The sequence below is a fragment of the Megalopta genalis genome, chromosome 12 (genome assembly GCF_051020955.1).
Source record: "Megalopta genalis isolate 19385.01 chromosome 12, iyMegGena1_principal, whole genome shotgun sequence".
NCBI lineage: Eukaryota > Metazoa > Arthropoda > Insecta > Hymenoptera > Halictidae > Megalopta > Megalopta genalis.
The window spans coordinates 6,670,368-6,678,888 of NC_135024.1; the positions used below are offsets into that span (position 1 = coordinate 6,670,368).

Sequence of the window (8,521 nt, forward strand, 5' to 3'; positions counted from 1 at the left end):
CGCGTCGCGAGGTGACAAGAGGATTTATGAGCGGCTTTAGCGGCGGTACGTATCCGCGTGGTCTGAAAAAGCGCGTTAAGAAGATTGCTCGGTCAAAGGAGTTTCGATGCGAGTTTTTATCCGCGGGTAACCTTTACGTTTAATGGGTCAAACTGTCCGTAACGTTTATTAATGCTCCGCGTTACACCGAGGCGTTCCGCGGCGCGCCGGCTACGGGGCCGGCCCTCGGTGACGTGTGAAAGTCCCTCGAATTAGAACCGAACCACTTCCCATGATTAAACGATTCGATCGAGAGACGCGTAGCTGTCATTAACTCGGACGTCTTTCTGTGCTCTCCGCGCTGGAAAGGTTGCCAGCCCGGTTGTGACTTTTAAATCACCGGTTTCGAGCGTCGCCGTCGGTGTGTGCTCCGACGGCGGCGACGACGACGACGACGGCTGCTCGGAACACGGAGAGAACCAGCAAAGAAAAAAAAAGAAACCATGACATCAAACGAGAGTAATCTATAAACATCGGGAAAAAAAGGCGCGGCCGTTTTTCTAAACGTGAAACGTAACGTTTGCCTGGCGGCGAGCGAAATTGCACGCTTCGTACAATGTAGGTGATTTATCGGTAGCTAATGGATTTAAACGACGTATGCGGACGGTTTTTTTGTTTTTGTTTGTAACCGTCGCTCCGAGTGAATATGCAAACCGGCCGTCCTAATTGATCGTTAATCGCTACGAGGACTGAAACGGGATGAGCCCGCACGATTTATCGCGCTTTCCGGCGGGTCACTTTGACTTTCCCGTTATGCTAATAAATCGCGGCGTTGCATGTCAACCGAGATATTGTTCGGTCCGGGCTAACGGTGAAAAGTATTGCCAATTGTCGCCACGTAACAGTCCCTTTTCTAATTGGCTCGAACCGGCGCGTAGCCGGTCCGTTGATTTATGAACTTCCGAAGATTAATTATCGTTCCGTCTGTGATCTATTTTTCTGAGCCGCGGGAACGTAACTGCGCAGCGCTGTTCTCTGAATATTTCTATCAGCCGACTGATTTTGAAATCTCTCAGAGTCCAATTACAAAATAGCCTATCATAAGACGAAGACATCGAATCTTCTTCATACGTCTGATTTTGTCTGTTACGACGCTCGTCATTGGTTCTAAACAATTTCGACGGTCGATGTTCCGTTGCTTATTTTTCAAGTTCCCTTTATACAATATTAGATTTCCGGAACTCTGTTCACAATATCTTGTATCATTTTAGTAATCATTCTTCCTCTCAACGCGAGAATTTAAGAAATATCGCTGGTTCGCAATTTCAACCGATAAAAGGGAATCCACGTTATCGAAATGCAACTTCAGGATCTAGAATTAGCATGGTACGCAACTACGGCGACGGTATTTATATCCTTGCAGTCCGACGAATAAAAATCGGAATCTAGGAATAACAGAGACGTCAATGTTTCTTTCGTAGTCGAAGTAGAATTGATCGCTGATAACGGCAACGGCATTGAAACTATCGTACATTGGTCGTCCCGATCCGTCATCCCGGCGTTAATCGTTTTCCCAGACGACCGATCGCGATCGCCGCGTTATATTGAACGCCGTTAATGAGTAATAAACACTTTTCCCTATGAACTAATCGATTAAGAATCGGCACAGCGGGAATCGCGCGCCGCTCGCTCTATGACGCGTCCGAGCTTTTTCCCCTTCGTCGATCGACAACGACGACGACGACCACGATCGTCCAAGGATCGTTCCTGAATCGCTCGCGCTCCTCTCTTTTCCTTCTTTAATTGTCGAGGGCCGCCGTTTCGATCTCTCGAATCGTTACTACCTCGCAATTAGGGAACCTTGACTCGGTCCGATTCGGCTCGGCATAAAAAAAACTGATCCAGGGAATCAAGGTCCCTGTTGCGATCGGCTACCGGTTGCTATTTGCATAATTTCGGGTCAGCGCTGCTAATTCCATCCATTTTGCAACTCCTTCCACGAACTTGCCGGAACAAAGACGCTTTGTTCCATTTCCGTTTCGATTTTTTCGTTTCCCCTCTCCTTCTGGGAATCTATCGAACTTCGCTGCTGGTTCTCGTACCCGATCATTTTCTCGATCATTTTTCCATTACTCCTTGATCGCTTAATAAAGACGCGCGTGGGTACTCGAGAGCATTTAATACGGCGAACGATGAATTTCCAGGTAGGAAATCATATTTGGCTCGAACCCTCGCAATCACCGACATTTAACCCGTTCACGTTTTCGCGCGAACTTTATATGTATTACGAGTTATAGGAACGTACACGTAATTATCACCGTAGTTCCCCACTTTTTGCCGACCGTATATTCACGGGCCAAAATTATGCTAACAGTATTCGAGGCGACATAAACTTCTCGAACGCTCCCACACTTTTTATCAGCGTTTCTACTTTGTAATAACGACGCTCGAGCGATCGGATCCGAAGCGGTCGAAGGGAGTGGAAAATCATCGGCGACGACCGCGGGAAAGATCATCGCGATCCACGGAGCTGGATGAAAAAGGCGGCGAGATAAAGATCGGGAAAAGCGGTCGATCCGAGCGCGGCGTCCGGATCGGCGTCGTCCTTGGGCATCCTTTAAAATGCAAAGTAACTGGCGGATGATTCTAAAAAGTCGCGAGCAAAAATTCAAGGATACCGGACCGCTGCCGGGGGGGAAAAAATGATCGAAGGATCAAGGCGAGGCTCTAACGAGTGTAACCTTTAAACTGATCCATAAAGGCGCGAGACCGCGCGGACGTCATCTCCGTCATCCTGTTTGTACGGAATCGATGCCGGAATTTCGAGAAAATCGACGGTCCGCGCGCGAAATCGACGCCGTCGTGTTAATGAATAATGATCAGTGTTTTGATCGACGTGAGCAATAAATGTCCGCGCATTTGCAAGTTTAATCGATGGCTCTCGGATGGCTGTTTGTCACTGACAATTCAATTCCTACAATACGACCCTCCTCCGTGTAGAAGATCCCGTGTCTCTTGTAAAATCGGTTTATTAAGTCACCTCGTTCCTGTTGCATATTGCTACTTCTTTTTTTCTCTCTCTCCGGCCACTCGTTCAGGCATGATTAATCGTCCGCGTGTTAAACGATCGAGCCTTGAACTTGGATTACCGTGTGCTTTCGTTTGTCAAGCCGATTTTTTTTACCGGCGACCAATTGCGCAACGGTTATACATATGAAATAATAGTTAACGTATGCTCGCTGTGAATCAAATAACGACTTTTGCACTCGCCCGTTCTATTCACCAGTGTTATTCGATAAGTGCTGTAACGAGCAGTTGCTGGATGTTCGCATGGAAACGAAAATATTGACTACGTTCGATCTACAGTAATGTCTCCCTAATTGACGCTCAGATTGTGAGCAAAGATGGACAATTTGGGAAGAGGAGATACGATTATTCGAGCCTTGCAGCTCGTTTTTATAGTTGTTGGCAATCGATAATCATAAGAAACGAGCCACAAGGCTCGAACAATCGTATCTCCTCTTCGAAAATTGTCTATTTTTGTGGACAATCCGAGCGTCAATTAGAGAGACATTGCTGTACTCTTTCTTCTATTTGCGACGCGACAATTGGCGAGGGAAATCAGTGCCGAAAATCAGTCCCTAAGATACCGACAGAATCAAAGTAATAGTGGATGGAATTTTATCTCGCATTCTAAATATCCTAGGAAAATTCAGTTTGTTCGAATATGTTAAAATAAAAATGAATCTTGAATAGTAGTAAAAAATTAGTACCAGCAATGTGCGACCGACGAGGCATTTCAACGTATTAATTAAGGTTTCTGTAAGTTCTTATAAAATTTTGAAATTGCAGACATCCGAGCCGAATGATTAGTCTGCGTGGTGAAAATTGGTTGCAGAGGGCTGACACACAAATGAGAAGCTCGAAACGAAAATATTAGCTACGTTCGATCTACTACTCCTTCTATTTGCGACGCGACAATTGGCGAGGGAAATCAGTGCCGAAAATCAGTCCCTAAGATACCGACAAAATCACAGTAATAGTGGATGGAATTTTATCTCGCATTCTAAACATCCTAGGAAAATTCAGTTTGTTCGAATATGTTAAAATAAAAATGAATCTTGAATAGTAGTAAAAAATTAGTGCCAGCAATGTGCGACCGACGAGGCATTTCAACGTATTAATTAAGGTTTCTGTAAGTCCTTATAAAATTTTGAAATTGCATAGACATCCGAGCCGAATGATTAGTCTGCGTGGTTCGATTGCTCAGCCGCGAAGATTAAAGATCATCCCTGAACCAAATTATCTCGTTCTCCTTCGCAGTGCCGCGGACGACGATCGATTTCAAACGGGAAGGTGTGGATGACCGTGTGTCACCTACGGCGTCGAAGCTTCGCTGGTCGTCGTCACCTCGTCATTATCCCCCGGCGATGATTACAATTATTATTCCGATCGGGCAATAATCATGTCCCGTACGCCGTAACCATGCGATTGCGATCGGCGATCACGTAGCCGGTCCCGCTGTTTTGCACACTTTGTGGAACCTAAGACGATCCCCCTTAGATTTGATTACACCCGCGAACTTTCGATGAACGAAAGTATCGAAGCTGTAAAACTCGGAAAGGATCCGTCGTCTCGAAAGGAATCGTCTAATGTAGTATTTGCAATCGTAATGAAATCATTATGTAAATTGTCACATAAATCATCGTGTAATCTGTGATCGAACATGGTCATTTAATCGGCGAACTGTGCAGGTGGTAATTAATGTTAGCATGTCAATGGGATAGAATGTTGTACAGGCAACCAGATTCAAAATGATTACAAATGATTACAACAGTATTTTTGAATGTTTTATGTTTTTACTCGTTTAGCATTTGATCTACTCTTTCATGAAACATGGAAGAATACTTTTATTACGTAAAATATGTTCGATTGAAATTAAAATACAGTAGAGACTTCTTTATCCGAACATTTATTTTTACAATATTCTGGTAACTAAACGTTCTATTATTTAATCATTATATTATTTCGATATGTTATCACCTAGTATTAAACTTGAATGAAATTTTTAGACAATAGAATGTTTTGGTATCAGGATATTACAAAAATAAACCATCAGATAGGAGAGGCTCTACCGTACTATTAATTCCTTAGTTCTAATAATACTGAATCAAACTTGTGGTTCACATGTGACAATCAATGTAAATACTGTAACCTTTAATATAAAATATCTTTCCAGCATCGTGTCAGCAATAAAAGCGTCGTACATTCACGTTTGTGAGAAGTCATTCTTGTTTTCCTTTCACCAATGCATACATGAAAAAGAATACCTTTGAAACATTTAGGGTCGATACACATCTACGTGCTAGGCTCGGGTCGTGCTAGCAGCGTGCTCGATTGACAGTGTTCACATTAGATGTGCGAGCATGGTGCAGGCAGGACCGAGATTCGGAGTTCAACTTTATCTTTCCCGGATTTTTCAATGCAACTGTGAGCCTTTCTCGATTAAAATAAGACCAAACACGATATCATTTTTGTAAGATTATAATGATTTTTATGAAAAATATAAATATACTTTTCATATTAATATTAACTTAAAAATTTTAGGAAACCAATAAAACGTCATCCTACACAAAATCTTTATTTTTGTAGTTTAAACACCCAAAGTTATACCAAGATTGTGCCAAAGTTATGCCGAAAGTTATGCAGAAAGTTATGTCAGAGTTATGTCAGGGTTATGTCAGAGTTATGTCAAGTTGGGGATTTTAGCGGGTCAAACCTCGCACTACCCCCGCTCCGCTCCCCCGGGGGAGCGGAGCGGGGGTGTCTGGCCAGCAGATTTTCCCCACGTTAAAAAAAAAGAAAAAAAAAAGAGTTATGTCAAGTTTACGTCCGATTTATAAATTTGCAACAAAACAACATGCGCCGTTTAATTATATGAAATAAAAGTTAAATAAATGCTTATTATACTCGTGTAGCTGTATCATACTTGGTAGATTATGCTTACGCCTTGAAATTAATGATAGCGCATGTGTAAAACATTATTTTGTTAAATGGGTCGTCTTGAACAATACAATTATACTTTTTGAAAAATGTGGTAACACTACGAATTGAAAGCCAAAAGGAATCAGGGATTTCTCTTTCGACTCCATTTGTTCGTCAAACAATACCAACCAGTTTCTCTGAAAAGCCGTTACCTTCTTCAGAATTTAACATTTTACTGAATCACGACCCACAGATGGTCATCAGAAGTTGAGCCACCATCTAGCCTTCATAGATTCCTTGTTTTGCATGTTTTGTCAAGTCGAAATACTTTCCCGGGTTTATTGCCTGCAACGTTAGAATGAAAGATTGCGCACTCTGTCCATATCGTATCAGTTGCGTAGTTCTGTCTCGCTTTGTTTTGTTTACGTTGACGTCACTTGCGTCAAGCCTGGTCCGGGCCTGCCTGCAAGTTTGAACATATTGGACGGTGCCGGGCGGCCTGACACGCTGCAAGCACAACACGCGTAGTGTAAATACTCCAATCACTCAAATCAAATGTAAGAATGTGTGATTCGGCCTCGGTCAGACTTGGAGCACGGCCCGAGCCTGGCACGTATATGTGAATCGACCCTTAACACTTTATCGACCGCTAGCCTATTTATCGGCTTTTCGATTGCCAATGCTTATCGACCGATAGCCTATTAATCGACTTTTAGCTATCGACGGTTTTCGCTTCTTTACTGTTTTGTTAGTAGCTGACCTCCTGTATGCTGACCTCCCCATATCCTTATGAATTATAATTATAATAATTATTATTATTTATTATTATTTTTAAAGGAATAAGCACAACACAATGAATAGCGAAAATTTAGCCGGTACTGGGAGCAAATGCGCGCGCGACTAAGCCAGTCCTTACTGAGTGGCAGCCTCAACCACGACCGGACGATAAAGTGTTAATATTCCACGTTACTGAAAACCATTAAAATGTATCAGGCAGTAACCTAACACAAAGGGTATTTTTTACCCAAAAATGATAAACCAACGAACTTACCGAGATCGGACTCAAGAAGCCGGATACGCTGCAATTTACTTCACCCCGTTTTCTGTATAAGGAGACAATGTCCCTTAAACCGAGGACAGCTTATCAGGAGACAATGGAGCGACGGTGACGTCACGGTGCGGCTGATTCCCCTATCAAGTTACCATTATTAGGAGCCGGATTAACGAGTCCGGTCCGCGAGTTGGTACCAAGAGAGGATTCCCGTTCCGCTCGGTAAGACGAACCGCGCGGGTACGCGCGATGACGCGCCGCTACGATAGGACGCCGAGCGCGTCATGAGTCAGATATCCTCCAGGTTTCAGCGTGCCGGGTCAGGGGTCGATTGCATTTGCTCCTACCGCCCCCACCCTTCTTCCGTCTCCGCGGGCCGTGTGTCTCGGAGTCCTTGATATTAGAATGGTCCAGGGGAACGCGCATCTAGTAACCGTTACATGCTGCACCGACGAGCACACAGGATCCTCTTGATCGTCCACCGACGACGCCGCTTCATTATCGTCACGATAGGCTCCGCTAGACGAATCGGTTGGCTCTCCGAGTGTCTCTGATCGCGGGGGATATTAAGGATTCTCGCCTCGAGCTCCGTCATCCGTTCATGGGAATCTGTTCCATCGATTTGTTCCCTTTTAATGTGGTCACCGATCCCACCGGCGCCGAGCAACCGAGTCTCCGTTGTTACTTTTTAATCATTACTTCTCTTCGTCTCCTCTGCCACGCCATAACTTGGCTGCACAAATCGACTCTGCTTTCTGAGCGTTTTAACGCATCAGGTGCTGAATATTAATTCGAAAAATTTACACAATATCGTGGTTATTTAATTGATGAAACCGAAACTAGAAAGTGAAAGTTTACCATAGGAAATATTTCGTATTCAGCTATTTTATATTCTAGAAATCCTAGTAACGCTCAATTTGTTCAATATATTAGAATAAAAATGAATTTCAGAAACTTAGTTGGCTATAGAAAAATTTCACTATGATTTTCTGGATTCATTCCAGCGCGAACTACAGTAATGTCTCCCTTACTGACGCTTAGATTGTCCACTAAACTGGATAATTTGGGAAGAGGAGATACAATTATTCGAGCCTTGCGGGTCGGTTTTATAATTGTGGAAATTTATAACTATAAAAATAAACCGCAATCTGGGTTATATTGTATAGTGTAAATGATACAGTAGTAATATATACTGTATAGTGTAAGTTGACCGCGCGATTTAAATGTTTCGTAATTTTCTGAATTCTTATCCGTACCAGTTCGGTTTCGAACAATTCGCTTAGATTCAATTTGTTCAGTCGGCATTGGAGCGGTTAATATCCTGTTTAAAATTGCATTCTGTGGATAATCATTATCTGACTGGTTCTAGCACAGCTTTGTGAACATTATCGGCTCCGGCATCTTTCTTGGAAGAGCATCGAGCGAACGCTCACGAAAGACGAGAATCGTCTTTCTCGAGAATTCTTGGTATAAAAGCAAATTGAATTACGAGAGAATGATCCGAAT

The 8,521-nt window shown here is 43.2% G+C and overlaps 1 long non-coding RNA gene across 1 annotated transcript; it reads left to right on the top strand.

Moving 5' to 3' along the window:
* Window positions 1-3,799: 3,799 nt before the first annotated feature.
* On the top strand, window positions 3,800-5,251 carry LOC143260438 (uncharacterized). Its single transcript, XR_013034601.1, has 2 exons — window positions 3,800-4,174; window positions 4,303-5,251. It is a non-coding gene; the product is annotated as an uncharacterized LOC143260438 (long non-coding RNA).
* The last annotated feature ends 3,270 nt before the right edge of the window (window positions 5,252-8,521 follow it).